The sequence below is a fragment of the Danio rerio genome, chromosome 24 (assembly GCF_052040795.2).
Source record: "Danio rerio strain M-AB ecotype USA chromosome 24, GRCz13ab, whole genome shotgun sequence".
Lineage (NCBI taxonomy): Eukaryota > Metazoa > Chordata > Actinopteri > Cypriniformes > Danionidae > Danio > Danio rerio.
Window position 1 is genome coordinate 23,834,816 of NC_141044.1, and position 26,782 is coordinate 23,861,597.

The 26,782-nt window shown below is 34.1% G+C and overlaps 1 protein-coding gene across 8 annotated transcripts in view; it reads right to left on the reverse strand.

Moving 5' to 3' along the window:
• Positions 1-26,782, reverse strand: part of vipr1b (vasoactive intestinal peptide receptor 1b) — a 738,286-nt gene that overhangs the window by 78,307 nt on the left and 633,197 nt on the right. For 2 of the 8 annotated variants that reach the window (XR_015524439.1, XR_015524437.1), the window contains exon 1: positions 17,460-17,765. The exons of 5 other annotated variants lie outside the window; for them this stretch is intronic. The gene's annotated coding sequence lies outside the window, so the exon portion shown is untranslated. 8 annotated transcript variants of the gene reach the window in all.

A 26,782-nucleotide genomic window follows, 5' to 3' on the forward strand; every position in this document is an offset into this window, starting at 1 on the left:
TTGATCCATTCATTTAATGTCAGCCTTTTCCGTGGTATTTGAGAGAAAGAGACAGGAGAGCTTGAGAGCTTGTCTGCAAAACAATGGCCATATGATGACTCAAGCCAAGACCTTGGCAATGAAAAACATCAGCTACTGTATATAGAGATTGCCATTTACACACCAAATGAGAAGATCACCAGAAAAAAAACAGGGTTACACGGTTGTATCAGATTATTATACTAATTGAATATAACTTTTAAAACAAACTCTTGTTCAAAAGCCAACTAGATCTTAAATACTTGCTTCTACATTGATGCTATCATATTTCTAAAAATACAAATAAATCAACGAAAGAACTTGTGAATAAATATTAAATGCCTCAGGGCTACATTAAATAAAATGAAATCTTTGGACATCTGACACAAGTCACAAGTCAGTTTTTCCAGACTCTAAAGAAAGAAAATTATCTAATTTAACCACAAACTGAAGAAGAGGACAACTCATGTGATGTATTTTTTTAATTATATTTACCCATTTAGTTGAAGTGTTGAATAGTTGTTAAACTGAAAAAGTTTCATGACTTTAAATTTATTGAACATGATTTTTGATGAATAAAATTAAACATTAGTAAATATTTTAGTCACTTTACCATAAGGTTTCATAAGGTAATGTACTTTAACATGAACTAAGTATAAACAATACTTGTAGAGCATTTAATCAACATAGTTTAAAATTTAGGGCTCTATTTTGACAGTCCATGCACAGAGCGCAAAACGCAGGGCGAAAACGCTTTCAGGGCGTGTCAGAACGCATTTTTGCTAATTTAAGGACGAGAAAATCCGCTTTGCGCTGTGGCGCATGGTCTAAAAGGGTTGAGTTTATTTTCTTAATGAGTTATAGGTGTATAGTGGTTTTTAAATTCATGTAGGCTAGAAATTAATATGTTTTGTAATATTTTAATCATTTATATTTCTATCCTATATATGTAAGCAAGGCGCACTTTGCACCAGACAAGAGACGGACTTTGTTCTGGTCTAAAGAACAGACTATTTACAGTTTCTCAAAATAGCAACGTGCCAAAACACGCCTGCTTTTTTAGACCAGAACGCCTATGGGCGCACAAATGAGCACAAATGCATTTGCTATTTAAACATTGTGGCACAACACTTCAAAATGACCCTTGCGCCGAGCTGAAAGTAGCAAAAGACTATTGCGCCGCACCTTGCGCCACATTGCACCGGGTGTATGATAGGGCCCTTAATGGCTTATCAAAATCCAAATTCATGCTTGTTAACATAAGTTAATGCCCCATGAATTAACATGAACTAACACTAAACAACTGTATTTTCGTGAACTAATGTCAACTAACATGAGCAAATACTCTAGTAAATGTATTGTTCATGGTTTGTTCATCTTAGTATATGCATTAACTAACATTAACACAACGTTATTGTAAAGGTTACCAATATTTTAGCCAGTTACATTAGGTTAAGCAATTAAAGTGGTTTATTGTTCATCATTCTCAAATGTGTAATTCTGCACTTTAAAATATATATGCAACCAATTGCAGCAATGCAACCGAAGAATCATTTTGAGTTTCATATAACACATGAAGCAATTTTAAGAGCCATTTTTATTTTAGTGTGAACAACAATTGAATAATCTATAAAACTTTTTCCAGTGTAAAAAAAAAAAATTTGAAAGCAAAGTTTTCACAGATGTTAAGTATTCTTCATGTAATCGAATCGAGAATCTTCACGTCTTCATCATTTTAGTTTCTTTCTTAACCTAATTCAATTTGAATTCAAATTTTATGGCAAATTTGTCATACAAATTTGAAAAATGGATGTAAATAAGCAAGATATCGCACATTCCAAAAAAAACTCCTTCAAAGTCCCAATCAGTTTATTTTTCAAGAATAGCCAGCTAGATTCTCGTTATCCCTAAAATATTAACTGTTTAGTCTGTCGGTATCAAATAATACGACAGCAGGTCTGTGCATGCTTTGATCCGACTCAAATCCGCAACTAATACCACTAAACACAGCATGTAGCGCTGATACGCACACAGCTGAGCTGAATAATGAAGTCCTGTGCCTCAGATGACTTATCAGAACATCTGCTGACCTCTGGGATGAACCTGCACGGCTCGGTGCTGAGCCAGATAACAGTGTGTAAATGCAGACAGCAGCTCTGCACATTCTGCACATAGTGAGGAAGTAACAAGCAGCACATTGGCAAGCAGATGTTCCTTAAAACCTTCTAGTATAGGGTAATAGAAATTTTACAACTTACATGTGATAAGTGTAATTGATTCTTTAGCCCCCCTCCTCAAACAAATTTGAGCCCATGGCAGATGAGTATCAATTGCACAAGCACTGTAACTCAAACATCTTAATGTTTCAGCGGCATAGAGATTAAGTTTGATGATGTTTATGCTACAAAAATGGTCAAATTATGTGCCACTAATGTGATGTGGTGCGGTGAAATGTGATAAAGGTATCGTTCCATTTTAAATGGAGTTTTTGTCCTAACCATCCACAACAGAGAAATGCAAAGCTTTCATTTACTGCAACATCATAACTGGAAAAACAGCATAAACTCTGCCCACTATGACAGGGAACCCTCAGGTACTGATTATGGATTTTATACAAGTGTTAAATGTTACCTGTATGAGGCTGAATACTATTTTATGTGACACTTAAAGCTATAGCACTAGTAGACAGATTACCTCAAAACTTGACAGTGAATTAACAACACAATCTCACAACAATTAGTCATTTTTTTATTTAGTAGCTAATTCATTTGAATGGCTGCAATCTCATTTGTGTGATTTAAAATACTTTGCTTATCACCCAATGACGGTTGAGTTTAGGGGTGGAGTTGGGTGACATGCCTCCTTTTTAAAATTGTACATTTTCATACGACTAAACTCTTACAAATTCATACAAATTAGCCACTAAACTGATAAAACGTAAAATAGTTGTTACCTTGTGAGATCAGACTAAAAATAACCAACAAACATCTAGTATAAACATGAATAGAACTGTGTCTCAGTGCCATTTAACAACATCAGTTACTCAGTTAATGAGGATAAATATTTTTGGTAACACTTTACAATAGGGTTCATTAGTTAATGCATTTACTAACATGAACTAATCATGAACAACACTTGTACAGCATTTATTAATCATAATTAAACATTTACTAATGCATTATTAACATTTACGTCCATGCTTGTTAACATTAGTTAATGCACCATGAGATAACATGAACTAACAATGAACAACTGTATTTGTGAACAACATTTATTAACATTAATAAATACAGTAGTAAATGTATTGTTCATTGTTTGTTCATGTTAGTAAATGCATTAATTAACATTAACTAATGAACCTTATTGTAAAGTGTGACCATATTTTTTATACTGTAGGTGCGTATGACTTCAGTGATTCAATTAGAAAATTATCCAGCTACAAGAATACTTTCGTGAGCACACAAAACAAAAATAATGACTTCATTTTACAGTTCCCTTGCGATAGCACATTTGCTTTTTACATGGCGAACTTTGTAAGTGTAAAAACTGAAAGCTTTACTAGCGAGAAAGCAGTTAAACAGACCATCTGCAGCGCGGGAATGAGAGAATGAGCCTCCTCATTATTTACTTTCACTCTCTTTCATGGATGAGGAAACATGCTGTACGCACAGACATTCTTTAGTCTACATAATTCAGGAGAACTTCAGGTAAAACCCCCCTGCACTCCCCCCACTCACCATCATGAACAGCACTGTGGCTGCAGTAGAGTCATTCAGGTTCCTGAGCACCACCATCTCTCAGAATCTGAAGTGGGACATTCACATCGACTCTATTGTGAAGAAAACCCAGCAAAGACTGTAATTCCTTCATCAGCTGAGGAAGTTTAACCTGCCACAGGAGCTGCTCGTACAGTTCTACTGTCATCCAATCCATCCTCTGCACTTCAATCACCATCTGGTTCGGCTCAGCTGCCAAAACCGACCTCCGTAGACTACAGCGAATAGTCCGGACTGATGAACGAATCACTGGCACTACCGTTCCTACACTTGAAGAACAGTACTCTTCCAGAGTGAGTAGAGGGGCAAAAATCACTCTGGACGCCTCGCACCCAGCACACTTCCTGTTCAAACTATTACTGTCTGGTCGGCGCTAAAGAGCACCAAGCACAAAAACAGCCAGATACAGGAAAAGTTTCTTTCCTTAGGCCATCAACCAACAGGTAAATATTCCCCTACTGTGCAATAAACATGTGCAATACTTTATCATACGCAATTGTACACAGCACTTTATATCAGTATACATTGCAATACTTTCGCCATTCGCATTAGTACACAGCACCGTGTAACTTGTATATTTATAACAAATCTGTACATACAATTCAACATCCAGATTTTTTGACTAACTGCATCTCAGTTTGATGCTTATCTTTTTTTTTTTTCATATTTAATTTGTGTTGTCACTTGTCACTTTATGTACACTGGCAGCTTCTGTAGCCAAAACAAATTCCTTGTGCGTGTGAAGCACACTTGGCAATAAAACTGATTTTGATAATTCATTTCGTTTGTTAAGCGCAAAGATTTGTTTTAAAACTATTTCTTAATTCATTTCTAATTTCCAGCAAATAAATGAATAATAATTTCCAACGAATAAATGACTAACAATAACGAAGTTGCCCCATATGGTCCTAAACTTGACAGGTGAGCAAATCTAAGCTTGTTTTTAATAAAACAAAAATAAATATGCATATAATAAATCTACTACTAATAATAGCATTGTACAAAAGCAAATTGCCATGAATAAACTGAAAAAGCCCCCTGAGATAAAGAAGGCATGGAGTAAGAGGTTGTTAAATTTATGTAGAAAATAACCATTTTTTTATATTTTTAATTCTTTAAGTCTATTTTATTTGTAAAGATAATTGCGTAATGCTGTGCATCCTCTGTGTAATAAGTAATTTGTCAGGGAGGCGCACAACTAACACGCTCTACACTGGACTTTAGACCTCCTCTCAGCTGGTCTATTGCGCAGTCTATTTCAGTTCCTCAAAATAACAATGAGCCCGCCATACGCCTCAACACGCTTCCTTTATTAGACCAGAATGCCTATGAGCCCACATATGAGTGCACATTCATTTGCTATTTAAACAGCATGGTGCAAAACATCAAAATGAAACTTTGGTCGAGCTGAAAATAGCAAATAACATCTAAGTCAGGCCTTGCACTGAATTGCGCCGAGAGTATGATAGGGCCTTTAATGTCAAGAAGATAAAAATGGATTTGTACAGATATTTAAACACAATTGTTTAAGTAGCACAGCCTCTGTCTTGGGGAAATTAGACTGTAGCATTAGTGATAGCTCACTTGCTTCAAAGACTATACAATACACAAGACATGTCACTCGTATACTTTTGAATGGGAAAAGTGTAACTGTCAAAATGGTGCATGAAGTCCCGCCTTTTAGTACAGGAGCCAATCAGCGATCACTATATAGTGAATAAAGTCCACCTTCTAGTACAGGAGCCAATCAGCGATCACTTCATGGTGAATAAAGCACACCTTCTAGTACAGGAGCCAATCAGCGATCGCTTTAAATGACAATTCTTCAGGGGAAGGAGCTGGGACCAGATGTGAGTTTCTGCAGATTTTGTGTGATATAAACATTTAGAAATGAAACTAAATAGACAGTTGTAGTTTAATTTCATTAGTTATTTGTAATATGTAATGTAATCATAAGCTTTGCAAGTATTTTTCGAGGACTTGATGTTTCCCCATTCAAACAGAATGCCCCAGGATACTGCCCGAGAGGCGTTTCAAAGATTGACGCCAATAAAATTACTTGCCTTAAAGAAACTTTGCTTGAGCTAACATTAACTAAGTTAATATACATTATTATAAGTTAATCGCCACTATAAATGTCAGATTAATGTAAATTAATTTTATGTAGAATATAAAAAGTGCTGATCCTGAATGTTTTCATCTTGATTGTGATGAACGTAACATGATTTATGTCCCAATCTAGAAAGAGGGTTTACATTAAAACAGGATTGCTAGATTGATGTTTCACTTCTGTTGAGCTCCAGAACACACAGGTCTTATGACACCCAAATGGGTGGTCATGGGTATTTAAAAATGGTTTTATGCATTCATTTACAACCGAGTTTATCACTGCACTTAGGACATACAAGCCATGGCATACTGCAATACTACAAAATCATTTGGGAATACTTTAAAAGTCTTTGGCAAAAGTAATGTGCAACCAGTGAGCTGTTTCTTTTTTATTTCTGTGAGTGCAGTTCAGGAGAACAGAAGTATCAGGTGACATCATTCAGGACATCCATTTTTGTTTCATTACCTTACAAGCTAAAGTGCAGTTGGACAGCTGGCATGTCATGTAATTTTGCTGTCTTTAAAGAAAAAGGACAGTCTCTTATGTAGTATTTTCATCATTTCTAAGGTGATTTTGTCATCTGTGGTGGCATACAATTATCTGTTCAAAATGTGCTTTATAATTATCTTTATATACTTGTTTAGAAATACATCATGATACACTTTATTTTTACTTTTTTGATAAACAGAAAGTAAAAAATGTAAAAACAAAAAACTACTGAGTGCACCTGTAAATCCAGACGGTTTGAAAAGTGTTTTGTCTTATTGTTCATTTTTGAACATTTACAGGAAAGATTTTCAGTTGTCTAGACAACTAAGGTAACTGTTATAGTTTCAAAAGCTAAAGGAACTAAAGGAACATTCATTTTGATTCCTTATTCATCTAGTATTCATTCATTCCTTCGATTTAATCATCAAGGTTAAAAACTTCTGCCCACACGGACATGCTTTTTTATGTACTTTTTATATACTGACATCAGAAATCAAGGCATCAGTAGTACCTTGTTAATTGATTTTCCTTTTTCCTTTGTTTTCTCAGATAATATGACAAATGTGCTCTGGAAAAAAATCGTTTTTTTTTTACAAATATGTTCTGTAATAAAAAAAATTCTAACATTAAATTTATAGTTATTGCTTGTATTTTGGTATTAGTTATTTTTCTGTTTTTTAAAAGAACTGTTCTGCATTTTCAGAGAGTAGCACGTAATTTTACATTAATATTTACAGATTATTCCTGTAAAAATAGGGAAACAAAAATTCAGTCAAATTGTTTTTAGTGAAGATAGTAATCATATGAAGATCGACGTGAGGTTAATAATGTCAAATAAAAGCCTATTGTTTGCTGCATATAATGCATGCACTGTAAACTAAAAAATATTTATTTTACTACTCTAACAATCTTTCTATGCTAATTGTTACAATCACCAGTGATCTAGTTGCTGCGGAAAACAACACAAACGCACGCTACTTTAACAACCTACATCTCCCAGCGTGCACCTCGTATACTTGAGTTTTGTCTCGTCGCTGAGTCTGTTTAGTGAGCATTACGATGCGTTTGACCCCTTTACTTTGTTATTTTGTTTGCTGCCTTTATGCCTGGGCTTATTTGTATGCACCTGTTTGTTCCTGTTACAACCTTTAATTGCAAGACGATTGTCTTAATAAACTGCTATTCCTCAACTTTGTTTTCCAGGCATCCTCACATGACACCAACCAAATTGTTAGATATATAACAATTTTATATTTTTTCAAGCAAATTGTTTTAGCTTAATCTACATACCCTAAAGAAAAATTGTTAAACTATATTATAGTTTATAGTTATATTTAAAGTGTTTTATGACAACAGCCATTATTTGTACATAAGCTTTTTTTAATCATTCTTTAAAATATTGATTTAAATGTTTCATTTAAATATGATTTAAATGTATGTTAGGCATTTCATGAATTAATCTGTATAATTACATTAATTAATGTGTATAATTACAGTAACAACCTGCATAATTACAGTAATAATGATTATAATCACATTAATTAACTTGTATAATTGCATTAATAACCTGGATACTCACAGTAATAATCTTCAAATTCACATTAATACATCTGTATATTTACAATAAAAAATATTATTTTACAGTGATAATTTGTAAAATGGGTGATGCAGTGACGCAGTAGGTAGTGCTGTTGCCTCAGAGCAGGAAGCCTCGGCTGGGTCAGTTGGCGTTTTTCTGTTAAGTTTGCATGTTCTCCCCATGTTTGCGTGGGTTTCCACCGGGTGCTCTGGTTTCTCCCTCAGTCCAAACACATGCAGTACCGGTAAATTGGGTAAGCTAAATTGTCTGTAGTATATGAGTGTGTGGGTGTTTCCCAGAGATGGAAGGGCATCCTCTGCATAAAACATGTGCTGGATAAGTTGGTGGTTCATTCCACTGTGGCGACCCCGGATTATAAAAGGGGCTACGCTGAAAAGAAAATGAATGAATGAATTTGTAAAATGCGCCAATAATCTGTTATTTGCAGTAATAATTAGTAAAATGGTGGTAATTACCCGTTTTTTCACATTTATTCACTTAAAATGCAAATTATCAAAAGTAATAAACTGTAATTTAATTAATATTGACCATAAAGTATGTTCTGTATTTTTACAGTTTTTGCTTGTAATTCTGTGAAATAGTTAATTTTCTGTAATTTAAAAAAATATTCGGACGCCATGCTGCCTGACTTTTGACCGTTTTTTTTTTTTTTTTTTTTACAGATTTGTTTTTTTTTTTTTTTTTACAGTGTGGTTTGATCTCCCACGTTTTCACAGGTACAATTGATTCCTCAAATCTGCTTCCTTGCTTTTGCTTTCTAAAACCAAAGGATATTTTTCATACTCTGGAAGGTTCCATTTAGGTTTTTTATTATTATTATTATTACATTTAATATTGCCTAATTAGGCCTAGGTATTGATTCAGAATGTAATTAATTAATAATTGAACTTAATTCTAATTCAAAATCTTTCATATGATTGTATTAAATTTGATTAAATTCTATGTATTCAATATACATATGTAAATGTTGATCCTTCTAAAGAAGTTTACATTCTTCACATCTTACTTTTGTTATACTAATATATTGTTATAATATATTACTTTTGGTGATGTATGTTTTCCACAAACAAAAATGAAGCAGCACACATGTTTTCAGTAATAATAATAATAATAATAATAATAATAATAATAGTAATAATAATAATAATAATAATAATACATTTCTTGATATCCAAATCAGCACATTAAAATTACTTCATAAGGACCATGTGGCTTCCATTTTAAATCACTGGAATAAATCAAATTAAGATGCTAAAATAGTAAGCAGTTATTTTTATAGTTATTTTATTTTAATCAAAAATTATTTTAATCAAATTAATATGTATACAGTGGAGGAAATGAGTATTAAACATGTGACTATTTTTCTCAGAAAACATATTACTAAAGGTGCTGTTGCCTTCACCAGATGTTGTAACAACCAAAGCAATTCACATATATAAAGGAAAAAAATCTTAATTAATTTACAATTTGAGTTGTGCAATAAAATGAAATAACACAGGGAATACAGAGTATTAAACAGGTGAAGAAAGGGAGGTGTAAAAAGGCAGTGAAAGCCCAGACAGCAGCTGAAATCTCGCAGTAGTTGTACAGCAACTCTCTGCCCTTCCTCCGTTTAAATGAATATTAGCTGTTCAGTCCAACATCTACATTAGCAGGGTAATGAAGATGAAACCAGGGTGGACATTTCAGCAAGCCAATGATCCAAAACACAGCCAAGGAAGCTTTAAAATGCTTTTAGAAAATGAAAATCAAGCTGTGGATTGGCCCAGACTATTACCTGACTTGAATCCAATACAAATTAAAGATCAGATTTGATTGACAAAACCCTCTAAACCATCAATATTTTTACACAATATTTAAAAAAAAAAAAGAATCACACCAGATACATACATGTGACTTCATTCTCCATATGAGAGGTGTCTTTAAGCTGCCATCACCCAAAAAAAAGCCTTTTATATGTATTAAATACATTTCAGTAGTTCAGTACTTTCTCCTTGTGTCATTCCGTTGTTATTACACATAACAATTTTTTACATTTTATCTTCCCTTCAGTAATCTAAAACAACATTTAATTTCTTTTTTATTGTTTACTGAAATGTTTCTGACTACAGCGATCTCAAATCACTATACAGTAACTCACAAAGGAAGTCAAAAATCCAAATGAGACTGAAAAGTGAACAATGGAAACAACAGTAATGCCTCCATCAGTGAATAAAATACACATCAGCACATGCCATAAGTGCTCACAGCGCAATCACTTTAAAAAAATCAAAAGCCGACCTCTAACACCGCCATTTCCTGATTCCGGACACTCTCTGCATGCTGAGTTCCCTTAGTTAGATGTTGACCTCACACAAGTGCTGCTAGCGTTTAACATGCAGGATTCTTTGCAGGTATTCAAAATGATTGAAGACTTGTTATGTAGTCTGCTAACCGCTAACATATTGCTGCCGCGAAGAAGGTCGGAACTGTACTATTTATGAGCGAAGGAGAGAAGAGCAAGAGCATATAAAACCTGAATAAACAGGAAATTCATCTGTTGCACACTCACACTACAGATGTAAGTAAAAACCCCAAGTTCATCACTCAACAGACTATGCATAAAAGAGTCATAAATGACCACCCCAGAGACAGCCATAAACTTCCTGCATGCACATCTGCTCTGTGTCACTGCAAGAATTTAGATAAGAGAACGTTTTGGGGATTTTTAAGCTGCTCCATAACACTGAGGACCCTCGACCACTACATAATAAAAACATGTCAGGTTTTGTTATTATAAAACTGGTGTGTATGGCTGAAGCATGACATTACTGTAGGGGGGAGTTTCCAGCAGCTGTTTAAATGACTTCACACTAACACAACCTTTATAGACACTGGAGAAACATCAACAAAACACAGAGACAAGACAAATAAGCAACCAGCAAATAAGAACGAATGAATAAATGGACGAGTGAGTGGATGGATAAATGGATGGATTGATGGATGAACAGACTGATAAACAAATACATGGATGGATGGATGGATGGATGGATGGATGGATGGATGGATGGATGGATGGATGGATGGATGGATGGATGGATGGATGGATGGATGGATGGATGGATGGATGGATGAACAAACTAACAAATATAGTTAGATAGTTTTACAGGCATACAGATGATTGAAAAAACGGATGAGTGGATAGATGGACAAGCAAAGAGATGGATTGAAAGATGATTGGAAGAACATAGAGATGAATGAAAAAAACAAATGGATGGATGGACAAGTGAGTGAAGGGACAGGAGGACAAATAAACTAACTAATGGATGGATGAATTGATGGAAGAATAAAAAACTAATGGACGGATGGACAAATGGATGGGCAAACAAACTGATGGATGGATATATGGATGGATGGAAAGCCAAACAAATAAATGAAAAAACAAATGGTTGGATTGAAGAATGAGTAAATGGACAGATTGATGGATTGATGAAACCAATGAACCAACTAATGGATGGATGGATGAATGGATGGGTGAATGAACCAACTGAGGAATGGACAGATGGACAGACAGAAAAAACGAATGAATACATGATATGACGTGCATATGGAAAAAAAAGAAATGGTGAATGGTTGATGGTAGGACATAAGGCTGGATAAAAAAAAACAAATGGATGGATGGACGAGTGAGTGAATGGACAAATGGATGAATCGATGAATGAATGAACCAATTAACGGATGGAAAAATTAATAAACTAACAAATGAATAATTTGACAGGCATACGGATAAATAAAAAAATAAATGGGTGGATGGATAGGTGGATGGGTAGATGGATGGATAGATGGATGGATGGATGGATGGATGGATGGATGAATGGATGGATGGATCATTGGATGGATGGATGGATGGATCATTGAATGGATGGATGGATGGATGGATGGATGGATGGATGGATGGATGGACGAATGAACCAACTAACATACAGACGAATAAACCAACTAATAGATGGAAGGATGGAAGAATGGATCGAGAGATGAGTGAACCGACAGACAAATGGAATAATGATGGATGGATGGACAAATGAACCAACAAATGGAAGGACAGATTGATGGAAGAATGAAGGAGCTAACAAATGGATGAATGAATAAATAAATAAATAAACTAACTGATGAATGGGTTGACAGACAAATGAGCCAATTAATGAATGGGTGAATTGACAAACAAACCAACTAATGGATGGATGAATTGACTAACTGGACAGATGAATAGAAAGAAAAACAGACGGATGAGTGAACTGACAGTTGGACAAGTGGAATGATTAGTGGATAAATAAACAGATGGACAAATAGACTAAGGAATGAAGGGATGATTGGATACTTAGACTGATAAACAGACAGAGTCACAGAACAACCAGTGAAAGACAGAACTTCAAAAAGGTGAAAACCGCAGAGTTTTTGTATTTCACTCCTGAACTGTGCTATAAATACTGCCATTTATGTAGAACACAGATGAAGGACGTTGTCATGGTGCTCAAGCAATAGCCGTGTCATATCTATTCTCCATGAGGAAGAACGGTGGACAGAAACACCAGATACAGTAGGTGCATTATGGGTTAGGTAGGAGTGTTCTTGAGAGTGGGAGTGCACTAATACTACAGTCAGAAGAAAAAAGACAAATAAGCTACTTTCGCTCGACTTAAAGCACTAGCTCTTCAGAGAGTGGGAGTAGCTCTTATAATCTGTCTGGAAAACTTTATCCATGCACACAGTCGGCTGCCTTAAGCATTTGTTTTTAAGTGTGAAGAAATGACTAAATTCAAATCCAAAAAAAAAAAAAAGCAACTCAACTTTTAGGCGAAGTAAATACTAAAGAAAACACTGTTATCAAAATATAAATCCAGTTTGTTTGATTATATCAAAACAGTTCCAAGATGCAATGCAGAAAAACACAAAGGAATAACAACGTTCCCTTCTTTTGCAATAAACAAGAAGTCTTGCACTGAAGGCACAGTTTTGGATCAGGACTGTTGAGTGCCACAACAAAACCTCATTATCGTGATGCATTCACAACTCCAGCTGTGAGGCTCCTCATTTGTTCCCTAAAAGCTGTTTTTCTTGACAAAGCTGAGCAAATGCATTTGAACGTAATAATAAGTGGTTGTACTTATATCTAATTATGTTATAACGAGTTGTTTTAAATATGAAGTGTTTGAAAATAATCTTTTAGCCTCAATTGTACATAATATATTCTGTAAGCAGGGTCAAATTCTTTGAGTAAGGTGAGAATTTATTTAGCTTACACTTCACCTCACAGACTGTCCTGCAAGAATAAAACAAGCAGGCAGTTTCAGGCTGTGTGGCAAATGTAAAAAAAAAACAATTAAAGGTGTCAGCTAATGTAATCAAAGTGTTTATCTGTAATTACAAACTAGAAATGCAGCTAATTTACTTGCTTATTTCCTAATCTTGAACACATGCTTATCTATTAAACTGTTTCACGTGTACCTTTAATGATTAATTTCTTGTCTTTAAAAGTTTCCCTCATTTGAATTCAGAGGGAGTGGAGTGAAGTTCACATTCATTTATCCTGCATGGAGCTGAGTGTCAAGATTATATCAGTTTGAAAACAAGCTCTGTCTAAAGCTTGTTGACCTTAGATTAAAGTCAATTAGTAAAGAAGGCAGTGGCAGACACCATCCACATAAGGACAGCGCAACAACTATATTTATAACTAAAACATATTATTTGCAAAACAGATGATAAGAACAGGAAGTTGAAATTATGTCAGTTGTCTATCCATAATCTAAAACGGTCTTACAAAACGTTAAAATATAATTGATGCTGAGATGTTAAGAATCAATAATCGATTCCAAGTTTGGAACTGATACCATAAAAGGGAATATACTTTTAGTATATAGAGTGAATACATAGTTAAATTGCCTCTCAGCTGCTCCCTAAGAGAAGTTTTAATTAATCCCAAAAAAACATGGTTATTTTTTGTGTAAGGGCATTGTGACACATATTTCTAATGATTCAGTGTCATGCTGAAACTCCAAACCATTTTACAATATATGAGATGGAAAAAAATGCAAAGAATTTGTGACTACTGAAACCTCATTATCTGGTTGAATCTCACTAAAATAAACAGTTGAAGTCAGAATTATAAGCCTGCTTGAATTATTAGACTCCCTGTTTATTTTTTGCCCAATTTCTGTTTAACAAAGAGCAGATTTTTTCAACACATTTCTAAACATAATAGTTTTATTGACTCATTTCTAATGACTGATGTATTTTATCTTTTCCATGATGACAGTAAATAATATTGAACTAGATTTATTTTAAGACACTTCTATACAGCTAAAAGCGACATTTAAAGGCTAAACTTGGTAAATTACTGTATGTTAACTAGGTGGGTTAGGGTAATTAGGCAAGTTATTATTAAGTTATTATAACGATGGTTTGTTCTGTAGACAGTTGAAAAAAAATTGCTTAAAGGGGCTAAAAATATAGACATAAAATGGTGTTTAAAAACTTAAAAACTGAAATATTTAAAAACTTAAAAAAATAAAGGGGGGCTAATAATTCTGACTTTAACTGTAGCTTTGACATTTTGAGATGGAAAGCAAAAAGATATCATCATTGCAGATACTAAGTAAGTACAAGATGTTTAGCTTTGGCCATTTTGTAGTAAAGCGTGTGCTTAAATGTTTAAAATGAACAGGCACTATGCCTTTCTGCAATTTTTAAAAAGTGATTGCTGGAAAGCGGTAGATCTACCAGAGCAGCTTTTATTGGAAACTGTTAAGTTATATTGCAAAGTATCATTTGCTCAGACTGTTCTCTCAGTTAAGGTGTCATTTTTTTCATTCTGTGGTAGATTTCTGAAAATACAATGCAATTTTTTAGAATTTTTAAAAAGTCAATAAATCATGTTTGACAATTCTTGATTGATAACTCAACAAACTTGTCATCATGTTTTAAAACATTGTGTACCACTTGTAGTTTTTATTTAAGTAATTCATAAAATCATTCCTATAGATTATGGCTGTCATTTCAGTTATTTAATGTTTATTGTATTTGTCCTTAAAAACTAAAACATTAAATAAATAAAATCAGGCAGCACAGTTGCTGGTTTGAGCCTCGGCCTCCCCATGTTGGCGTGGGTTTCCTCTGGGTGCTCAGGTTTCCCCCACAAGTCCAAAGACATGTGCTATAGGTCAATTGTCCATGTACTGTATGAGTGTAAATGAGTGTGTATGGATGTTTCCCAGTGATGGGTTGCCGCTAAAAAGGGCATCCGCATTGTAAAACATGCTGGATAAGTTCGCGGTTTATACTGTTGTTGTGACCCCAGATCAGGGACTAAGTTGAAAAGAAAATTAATGAAAAAATGAAATAAAATCTAATATCTGTTCGCATCATGATGATGATGCAGTGTTTTTCAGTTTCATTTCAGAAGTTCTGGAAGTTCAACTAGTAGAAACGGGATCTCAGGTAGAGTGAGATTGTATAGTTTGTAGCAGGGTAGGGGGTTTGGCCCCCTAATTAACGCCTGAACCCCCTTGAAGGATGTCAAAACGTTTGTGCGGGAGGCAGTCTGTACTTAAAAGAATAAAAAATAGTTTGCACTGATCTGTTTCATAAATAATAAAAAAAGAAAAGTTTATATAAATATGAATTTGACCACCCCATAATGATTCAAATTATTGATGCATTATTGTGCCTTAGCAGGGATGCAGAAAAATATTCAGACAGTGGTCTGAAATTGACAGATCTAGCCTACAGATAGACACCACATGTGTCCATAAGACAACATACAATAGGTGAAAATAGGTAAGATTTAAAATAGGTAAGATTTAAAGGTGTTTTACACAAAGCGAAAAATAAAAATTAGACAACGTGTGTATTTTAATAAATAAATGAAATGTCATTAAATTGGTTCAAAATGTAACGCTTATGTCTTATGCATTCCCCCAATGTGTAATTTGTGCACTGGTTGAAGTCCAACCAGGAATTGTTTTGGATTGGATGGATCACTCAGATTGACAGCTCTTCCATTTACTGCAACTGGAAGAACAACCCTCATCCACCAAGATTTTATTACCTCTGCTTATTCTTTAAATGTTTTGATGTAGGATTCCCTCTGGACAATTTGGACCAATCAGAGTGGGTCGGTACCACCCTGGCCTTTATATAGCCTTCACCACTGGCTCGTTTTCACACTGATAATGTGCTTCAACTAAAACAAATGCATTTAACAATAAACACATCGGCACTGCAACCAGCTGCTCTTCATCAAGTGTGCTGCTTTTCTCCACTGTGAAACATCCTCCAACATGTAAGCTGACATCAGCTCCCATTTCTGCTAAAATAAATAGCAGCAGGAATGTCTTGTAAAGGATGCTTTTAGCTTATGTCAGTGCCAAAAAAATGTCTTTTCATTCAGCTGGTGGCATCCAACGATGGTGAGAGTGGTAGACCACGGATGCCTTTATCACTGATTCAAGAGGGTGAAGAGTGTTAAAAGTGCAGATAAGAGGCTTTTGTGAATGCTGAAGTGTATGATTTATGCCAAGCTAATATTCTGGTTGCAACTGCCATGTGTGTCATTACCAACCCAGAAGTGTACAAAATTATACAGTAAGAATTTTTTGTAAAAAAGATCAAAGAAATTCTCTATTACATAAATTTGACTTTGCAGTGTGAATTGTTTCATTGTGATGTTATACCAATTATACACAATCAGTTGTTTACAATTTACAAACGTGTCTTTTTAATAATTTAATAGTCAATTCATAATTTACTAAAATAAAATTATTAAACACTTTGTAATAACACCAGACAGACAGACAGACAGACAGACAGACAGACAGACAGACAGACAGACAGACAGACAGATAGATAGATAGATAGATAGATAGATAGATAGATAGATAGATAGATAGATAGATAGATAGATAGATAGATAGATAGATAGATATGTTCAGTAAAACATGCAGGGTGAGACATTAAAATTACAACATGAGTAAACATGTTTAAATGACTTCAATTGCTAGCAATGATAAAATTCCTTGCTCTATAGGGCGCGCGCATCTGCATGGTTAAACAAGTGTTGCAACATGCATGCGTTATATTTAAAAAAAAAAAAAAAGAAAGAAAACTACGCCTGTATATCAGGTGTTCGAAACATCATTAATGACTTCCTTAGCCCAAATTATGCCTTTATAAAGTAAAAAACGCTTCTTCGATGGACCGTGCCATGCGCGCGCACTTCTGCTTTCGGTCTGTTGAATCAGCATCCAACTTTTTAGTGGCTTTCTAGTAAGAATTGCTGGTTTTACTAAAGATATGAGTTAAATAATATTATATCTTTACACAAATTGCGTGTCATTCCCACTAAATGGATTAAATACATGCAAACATCCACATTACCTCATCGACCGCAATCAAACACAGAGCTATTTAAAATACCAAAACAAACACTTACCGGAGAAAACACAAAGCCAAACGCTGAAGCCAATAAAACCACTTTTGAGGCGTCCATCGTTGCGTTTTCTTTGTTAATTTTTTGTTTATCGTGTAGAAACTTAAAAGTCCATAAAGTTTATCCTGCTTTACAAGCGCGTAAAAGCAACCTCAGTCAAATGTTATCGGACGCGGCGCTGGCAGACGAGTAAAACATAGCAAGTTTATATGTGTGAGCATCACTAGAGCCGTGAGTGAACTGTCCTCCGGGTGAGTGGCTCATATCGCGGCTCGAGCTGCTGACAGTTCAGCGACCAATGAGAGAATCACAGGCAGAGCGCGAGAAGAGCTTCACAGCTTCACTACTTGCAAGATGTTGACAATACACTGAAGACTGCATCACTAGTGTTCGTCATCGGCTTACGAATGCCTTTGTTGCGTTAGTGCGAAAGCAGTGGGTTAAATTTCAAGGTCTGTGCTCTTTGTGAACACCTGGCCGTAGAAAATGACTCAGGTGGGAGTTTTTTTTTCTTTTCCGTTATTATTGCTTTCTGGTGTGTTTAACAATTTAACCGGCGTCGTAAGAGACTGGGTGACCTCTTGTGCATGTATTAAAACTACAACCATAGTTTTTTTACGCTCAAAATTTGCTTAATTACGAGGACATTATATATAGGAGCTCACGATTTGTTGAAACAAATTACTAATTGTTTTACTTTGAGTGTAGTTAAAGTGATAGTTTTTATTATTTACTTGAACACAAAATAAGATGATATAAAGAAAACCTTTAACCGCAGTAACTTCCATTGTAAAGAACAAATTGTCTTTTTTGTGTTGAACAGAAGAATGAGAACTTGAAACAACTAAAGGATGAGTAAATAGTGGCAGAATTAAAAATTTGGGGTAAGTTTAGATTGGGTTCAATCTAAATGACCACTGATATGTGTGAATTCAGAGTCACAAAGGTTATCTGATTATAAATTATTACCAAAATAAATAAATAAAAATCGTCACCTTCGAATTTAAGGTTCTACTTGACCTTTTTGTCAAAATTGAGTTATTGACATATTCTTATTAAATGACAACTTATTTACATTAAGGTATGTTTTTTTAATAAGTTGTTTACATTTTAGGACTTTTTATTTAAAAAAAAAACAAATGTTACACACATACTGTTTGCTTTGGAATGCAAAAACTTATTTCTCAAAGTCATTAAGAATGCAGATAGAACCTTAGAATTCCAAGGTAATGAAATATTATGATTAAAATTGTATCTCTTTTTTTTTAGATTTTTATATAAAATGGCTATACTTCCACTGGCTTCTGATTGGTCAAAAATTCTTAGTAGTCCCAAAATACTGAATAAACACAACTCCAAACATCACAACAATGTTCTAATAACAGCAGGATGTTCATTTAAAGAAAATGTTTACAGGAATAATTTCTCCAAAAATGAGAATTCTGACTTAATATACTCATAATCGTATAAGAGTTTTTTCAATATGCAAAAATGTGCAGTATGCAATCTTTTTAACCTTTATTTAGGTTATTAATATTGTTGAGAATAATAATTCATCCCCTGGATTATGTCAGATTTTGATGCATTTTAGAACTAGATTAAGATAAAGATAATCAGATAAAGAGTTTATTGTACAATAAGGAATGTTCAAGAAAAGTTTATGCATTTAGAAACAAAATAAAGTGTAGAAACAATCTTCACTCAGTCATAAATGCATGTCAATGTCAAATAATTACAAAGAAAAAGCCAGAATTGAATTAAGTTCTACATTTTGTTTTGAATTAAAAAGACTATGTTTTAATGTCCTTGTTCAGCTTTAAAATTAGTAAAACATCTTAAATGTTTGCATGGAAAGCAATCACCAAATATTTGAACTAGAACCTACAGTATATATGCAAATTAGACTCACTTCCTCTGTCATTAGTTGACACGTCTTATTCAAAGTGAATTTTACTCTATAAATAGTATAATATTTGCTGGAGCAACCTGAGGTTAAGCACCAGGCTTAAGGAAATAGCACTGGCTGATTGGATATGCCGTCTGAGGAATATTCTGACATAAAATAATTGAATTAAAACACTGCTGGAATCCATTATTCTGATTAAAAGTTTATATGTGCCCAGATTAATATGTAGTTATATTCACATTTTACACAGTGATCCATCATAATGCTGATTAAAACAGCCCTTGTACTTTCAAAGTCACAAATTGCTGCAATTAGTTCAAGAGAGCTTTTCAACAGGTACAATAACTAATTAATAACTACTGGGAATTCAGTAAACCAGTTTTGGAATTCAATGAGAAATGGCAAAAACATTTACCTTAATGCACACTAATCTATTTTTAATGAAAGATTTTTTCAGATTTCTTATTTTAAGAGAAACAGTTATTTTAAAATATTGCCATTCAGGTCTTTTGGGGGAGGGAATGCCTATTCCTTATGTTACAATTGTGTAAAGAGTAAATGTTTATAAAAATAAAACTAATTTATTTTCTTTGAAAACTGTTAAAATTCATTCATTCTCCTTTGGCTTAGTCCCTTATTTATCACTGGTCGCCACAGCAGAACGAACCAGTGCTAACCAGTGTGCGAATTATACACTGACAATCAAGGGGGTCAACATTTTCAGTATGTTAGTTTGTGTAATACATGCTTCAGTGAATCAAATGTATGTATTTATTTAAATTATATCTAATTTATTTAAAAATATATACTGAAGTTTTCAGTGTTTTGTGGGATAGGCTATGTAGTGTATTCTGACCTAATTAGCTAGTTTTTGGCTTACTTTAGTTCAAACTATATAAACTATGCATCTAATTTGACTTTACTTTGAGACTTTATGTAGAAAAAAACACATGTTTTATAAAAAAGTCTTGTGAGGTCTTACGGTGCTCTAAATCTGCCTATTTCAGACTGTGGGATGACTTTTTCTCTCATAGACCGATTGGCGCGAGTATGCATACACAGTGGTATGAACCGTTACAGGGGTGGTCAATTACATAACTATTATTTTAATTATTAACATTATTATTTAAAATACAGATTTAAAATACAGTGAACTTTTTCTCAGATTCAAAGAGACTCCCATACATCTTGTTTTGATGTCCTTTTGGGGGGACCAAGCCTTAATTAGGGTGGTCAATGCCCCCCGAACACCCCTGTAATTTGCACCCTGGTACAAACCACTGAGCCACCGTGCCACCCAACTGTTAACATAAACATTTTTCTTTACTTTTATCAACCCACTTCACTTGCTTTTCCACAACATTGTTTATTTATTTTTTTTGTCTGTTAGTTAGTTAGTTAGTTAGTTATTCATTTATTTATTCATTTATTTATTCATTTGTTTATTTAATTATGTGATTCATGTAACATTCTAAATTTAGTAGAGTTTCCCTTTCATCTTTTTTAAAGGGTCAAGTGCAGTTATAACATGGTTGCATTTAAAACATTGATTTTCTTCACATTCGTTCAGGAATGAGAAGTAACAGATTCAATGTGGTTTTAGCTGAAAAATAAAGAGCTGTGACCCTTTTATAACCATTTTACAAATAATTCTCCCAGTCAAAATGGATCCAGAATGTAAACCTCACATGCAAATTATAAATCCGTTATGAGGCTTATAAATATGGCAGTGGTCAAGTGTTCCTCAATTCAATTAAGCTGAGATAAAAACGGTCTATAGAGACGTAAATATACGCATCTGTGCAAGTGACGCAGGATTCGACATGATAAATAAGCTCATTTCTGTGTCTCAGAGCAGATCTCATTCCAATCATTTTCCATTTACACTAACTAAATCACATTTAGAGAGAAAGGCTCACTGTAATATCTGTGTTGACACCGTTGAGGGTCAGCTGCCCCATTTCTGATTGTTCAGAGATTGATTTATTCTCTCTCCCATATTGTCATTCCATGCACATGGCGTTTACACTGATTTCACTACACTGATTCATGCCATTAAATTACACATCATGTTGCCTTTATTCAGCACATTTGAGAAAACACACTTTACTACTCTAACAAATATCCATTCATTAACAGCTGCCTCTAGCTTGTGATTCATGGGTGTTTTCTGTTAATTTACACTTTCAAAATGCATTAAAAGACCTTGATCTCTTCTCTGACAAGAGTTAATGAGGAAACTTTAACTCCTGACAATTTTAGTCAGTCCAAACATTATAATACATAAGAAGCAACATGTATAGGAACTGGAAAATTACAAAAAAAAGTAGGGCAGTTTATTAGTCAGTGTTTATATTGAAATTTAGATGACCAAACAATACAATACAATTAATTTAAATTACTAAAAATATAAATAACAGTCATTTTGTTAAACTGTCAACAATAAAAAGCTACCGTAAAATAGATCTCATTATTCAATTTAAAAATCAATCAGTAAAAAATGTGAAACTGTGCAAGCATCTATTAAAATGACTGTCAAATACAGCATGATTACTGTATTGTTAGTCGCCGTTATTATTCTGTGCATTAATTTTTATAGCCTTCACCGAGCAATTAAGGTCTGACCTGAGTTGCTGAGTTTATGTGCAAGATGCATCTTCACTCTTGGGTTTTAAGATGTTAAGGTCACTTGAAATTGAGAGGCAAAAGAGAATTTTAATTGCATCAGGATTCAAGGGTTGGGTCAGCGAGGGCAGGTCTATTCTTATGTAGATTTTTACCTTTGGGTACCATTGTACTTATTCAGATCTGACTCCAAATACAAAGCCATTTTTATGGCATCTATTTCAATTGCTATTGAAAACCCTTGACTTGCACTTTTTCATTAAATGCTAATAGGTGCTCTTGTGGCTGTTTCATTTTTCATAAAGGAGAATCTGCTGTTTACAAACAAGCATTGAAGCAGAAATACACCTTAGAAAGAGCTGGTTGCTTCAGATTTTTGAAATTGGTGTTGGTTTTAATTCCACTACGCTAAGCCTCAAATGTCTGATTTGACCTTTTCCCAACAATACAATGTTCATTAATTAATTCATAAATTAGTTCTCTGTAATATTCGACTTGGATCTGATTAATCATGCTGTTCACTTGTCAGATATTTCCAAAAATGTAATGCTGCACTGAATTTCAGGTCACTCAACCTGATAACTGAAATCAACTTTAAAATTTTTCGAATCATACCATTCACTCGCAATGTTGGAGAGCAGCTCAGCTAATATAGTAGCTACATTTTGTAGCAGTTTAAAAGTAGTTCAGCTATACTAATGATATAATGTAGTTTTCAGTTGCTATAACTGATATACTTTTTCCAGCAAGTAGTTGAAAAGCTTGAGAACAGCTATATTCCATAGTGAACCTGCACAGCATTGCACAGCATATAATGGTCTAACATTTATTTACTGGTTAATTTATTACTGTCATTTTGTAAATGATAGTATTAAGTGACAAAAGTTGAAGTTCAATATATAAAGTATTACAACAGTTGGCAAGTAATGAAAAAAGTTATACGAGGGCTTTAACACAATTTCTTTTCAAAATAAGAAAAGAAAATCCTACAGTATGCTTAATCTAAGTTAAATATTTTGTTATTGCAATACTACATTTGTTGCAGATCATACTTGTTTTGACTCTTGACAGTCTGAGAAATTTAAAAACTGTAATAAAACATTAAGCTTTGACATTATCTGTTTTAAGTACCAATTATTTAAATTTGTTGACGTTTGTAATATACCCCTTTCTGTGCAAAAAGTAGCTTTAATAGCACTCGCTACTTTTGGATGTTATAATGTAGATCGTTACTTTTTTACAAGCATATTTAGAATCGTATCTAGCTAAAATTTCAGAGTAGCTTCCCCAACACTGCTTACTCGTGTCATATTGTCTCAAATACAAATACAGCTGATGCCATTTTCTAACTCAGTTTTACCCATAAGAGGACTTAAGAAATATTGTCAAAGTATTTATTTTTTGGTATGTTATAAACAGTTATTTGTTAGTTATACATGATTCATTCATTTTCTTTTCAGCTTAGTCCCTTTATTAATCTGGGGTCGCCACAGCGAAATGAACCGCCAACTTATGCAGCATATGTTTTTACACAGCGGATGCTCTTCCAGCTGCAACCCATCTCTGGAAAACATCAATACATACTATTTCAAACTTATACACTATGGAAAATTTAGCTTACCCATTTCACCTGTACCACATGTCTTTGGGCTGTGGGGAAACCGGAGCACCTGGAGTAACGAAGGGAGAACAAGCAAACTCCACACAGAAACATCAACTTCTTGCTGTGAGGCGACAGCACTACCTGATGTGCCACTGCGTCGCTATAAAATACTATAATATTATATATTTTCCTTGGCATTAGTGTTAAAAATGACAATATATACAATATAAAAAGACGAAACACTGCTTAAGAGAGCATTAAATGAGCAAAATTGAGCACAGTTTCAAGTAATTATTATTTTGTAATTAGTTCTACTGATATATTTTTTTAATATCCTCATTGCATTTTTGTTATTTTTGTTGATGGCCCAAACTTGACTCCATCTAAAAAAAAAAAAAAAAAGAAAAAATTAAGAAGTGGCTTGATTTATGTTTATTAATCCAGTCAACATTAATATTCTGACTAGATTGGAAAATCTTTTATTTTGCCATTTTTTCAGTAAATATGTGCAAATGTAAAGTAACACATCTTATTAACTCAGGCCAAAATAAAATGTTTGTTCTGCTTAAATATTTTCGATCTTCCAACCTTTTATTAAATGGCAAGTTAACAATGTAGAGCCACCTTAGCTATATAAACTGCTCATCTTTACAGTACATCGGAGGCAGAGTTTACAGTTTTACATCAGTCATTATATCTATTCCTCTTTTCAGGAGAGCAACTAATGAAAGGCTATGTCAAAAGCACTCACTCAAATTGGCATATATCGATAAATTATACCTCAGTGGGCTCACGCTAAAGATAGATGAGTAGCTTTATTCCCTCGCGTCAGTTTCCCAGAGCTCATCAAACTTTATGACTCAAAAACACTAAAAAAAGATGTGTCACTCAATGCTCGGAAGCTCCAAACGTATAAAAGGAAGACTTCGCTTTTTAATAGACATGCCCTTTCCCGATTATGACCAACATGTGGGCACAAAATGACTTTCTGCCAAGCCCCTGTTTGCCACCTTCCACAACCAATCAATGAATCCTGTGCAAATACAGTTCCTTTGAGGTAAAGGAAAGTGTGAGGATTTTGAGGTGCCAGACATTTTTTTTCAGCACCTCTGTTATTCACTGAAAATGAACGCCTGTTTCCTTGGAGAGCGAGTGAAAATTACACAAAGCTTACTCTATAAAAGATCTGTTTAAATCATGTTGAATATGTCATTGGTGAGAATAATTTAAGGCTTCGCTAAAAGGTAGCAGGCTTGTTATTCAAGCTTCCACATATGAAGTGTATATGTGTCATTTGGTAATTAACAAAGTTTGTTGTGTGCTGACAGAAAGTCATTACTCACTGCTGTTAAAAATCACTCACATGGTGTTTTAAATGGCTTGTAACTTTGCAGTTGATTCCAACATGCTGCTTGCTTGTTTTAACAATCATTTAATTGTTAAAGATTATTAAGCGTCAAGTCTACGATACTGGCTGAAGTAATCAGTAATAATGAACATAAAGTCTTTTAGCGGGGGTAAACAACCCAATTGAATGTGTGCATGTGTGTTTATATATATATATAAATATCACACTCGTAGCAGTGCGATATGGCTGTATATCGGCACTGGTGGGAGGCGTGCGTTGGCTTGAGGCCGCAGGCCGAGTGCCTTAGTGCCCCCACCAGTGCCGATATACAGCCATATTGCACTGCTACGAGTGTGATATTTATATATATATATAAACACACATGCACACATTCAATTGGGTTGTTTACCCCTGCTAAAAGACTTTATGTTCATTATTACTGATTACTTCAGCCAGTATCGTAGACTTGACGCTTAATAAACTGTTGTATAATAATCACTGATATTGCTTTTATACAACAGTTTGACGGCATAATTGTGTATATAAAAACAAAATCAAACATGGAGAGTCTCAAAAACCCTTTTGTATGAGGAACTAATTTCTTCCAGATTCAAATCATAAGCTGACAGTTAAACAGTTGAGCGTGCATTTTTTAAACTTTAGATCTGTAGTGTCTGCTTTTTGCTGGCTGTATGTGGGCGGAGTAATACACAATGGGTAAAGAGGCTGTAGGAGTTCAGATATTGCAGAATATTGCACGGCTATCAGCCAATCAGATTTGAGAACCAGACAGAACTGTTGTATAAATAAATATATATATTAATTTCCTCATTTCAGTTTTTTCAGTGTATATTACGCACCAAAAAAAATGTTGCAAAACACAGATAATAAATAATTTATATAAATAACAGGGTTTTTTATAGAGTGAGGTGTAAAAATGATAAATGATGATCAAGGAGGAGGTATGAAAGATGACTCCAAAAAATCTTGATGAACTCCTGCAAGAATGCTTTCTTTGCCATTTCATAAGTTATTTGAGTCCTTGCAGAGATGTATGGATGCAGTCATCCAAGCTCATGGGAGTCATACACAATATTTTTTCTTTTTCCACTACACCATGACTTTATATTCTATACTGTACATTATGTCTGTTAAGTGACAAGACTTTTGTCTAAGCAGAGTCAGACCTTACTGTCCTAATTAAATATTTTTAAAAAATGTTAAAATATGCAACCTAGAGGCCTTTGCCTTTGATATAAGCTAGAGGCCTTTGCCTTTGATATAAGCCACCTCTAATACCAAATGATCAACTAGAAGTCAAGTTATTATTTGTTGTTGTTCCTAAAACATGGATAGGCGACAAGACTTTAGTCTGTAGCGTAATTTAGATGGCATTTAACATTTAGATGTGGTCAAGAGGATCTGCTGAAGTTAAAACTAACCATTAGAATGGAAAGTAAGATGTAATTAAAGTGACACTTTGAAGCTGGTTGTTGGTGCCATATACAGACTGAAAGTTGTCAGTCACTGTATATGGTAGGACGTTTTATTATTATTATTATTATTATTATTGCTCATTTAAACACCATTAAATGTCTTTCTTGTATATCAGGGATGTGAGAGAATGTCTGTCAAGTCTGTCGAGCAATGGCCATTATTATCACACAGAAATCACACCTTTAAACAAAATCAGACTGAGAAACAAACACAAAGGTCCAAAAATACCACAGAATTGCTAGTATAGCAGAACTTTCACCTCGTCTATTTATAGCAGTGATTTTATTTGTAGTAAGCACACAACTGGAGCTTAGTGGGCAATCAAGTAACCATAATATGATGATGAT